Below are 767 nucleotides of genomic sequence, written 5' to 3' on the forward strand. Positions count from 1 at the left end.
GAAAAGATAAAAGACAACTTTTGTGACAAAGCCCCAGGGGCTTCATTAAAACACTTTGCCCAGAAATTGGTCAACAGGGACATGACAAGTTTTTACATCACAGCTACTATTTTTTGCCTACTTTATGTAGGATTCTGAGCGATGTGCCCAGCTTCAGGGGGCTGATTCTCCATCCAGGGGACAGCGCTAACAGAGTTATGAGTTCTGTGGTATTAGTCTGTCTGGGTCTTCCTAAGAAGACAACACAGAGTGGGTGGCTTACACAACAAATATTGATTTTCTTGCAATTCTGAAGTCTGAATGTTGAAAATCAAGGTGCTGGCAGGGTTGGTTCTTGGTGCGGCTTCTTCCTGGCATGCACTGGGACACCTTCTAATACACTGCATCTCCACATGGCCTCTTCTCTGCGTGCACGTGAAAAGTGAGAGGTCTCTGGTGTCTCTTTCTCTTCTTATAAAGACAGCACGTCTATTGCATTAGGTTCTCACACTTCTGACCACGTTTAACCTTAATTGTATCATTAAAATTCCAGTATAGATCCATTGAATTTAAGGTTTCAGCATATGAATTTCAAAAAGGGCACAATTCGATTGATAACACAAACCAAGAGATGGTTAGAAGAATTAGAATAGATATTTTTTTAATCACTAAGGAATAATGGGCCATGCAGGAAACTTGTAGGAAAGTTCCTAGTAATCGGTGAAACTTCAATTGTAAGAGGAAAATGTGCCTTCCTCCTTTCTTTTCTGGCAGAAGAATGTGAGGAA

This window comes from Mandrillus leucophaeus, unplaced genomic scaffold (assembly GCF_000951045.1).
Source record: "Mandrillus leucophaeus isolate KB7577 unplaced genomic scaffold, Mleu.le_1.0 Scaffold1790, whole genome shotgun sequence".
Taxonomy (NCBI): Eukaryota; Metazoa; Chordata; class Mammalia; order Primates; family Cercopithecidae; genus Mandrillus; species Mandrillus leucophaeus.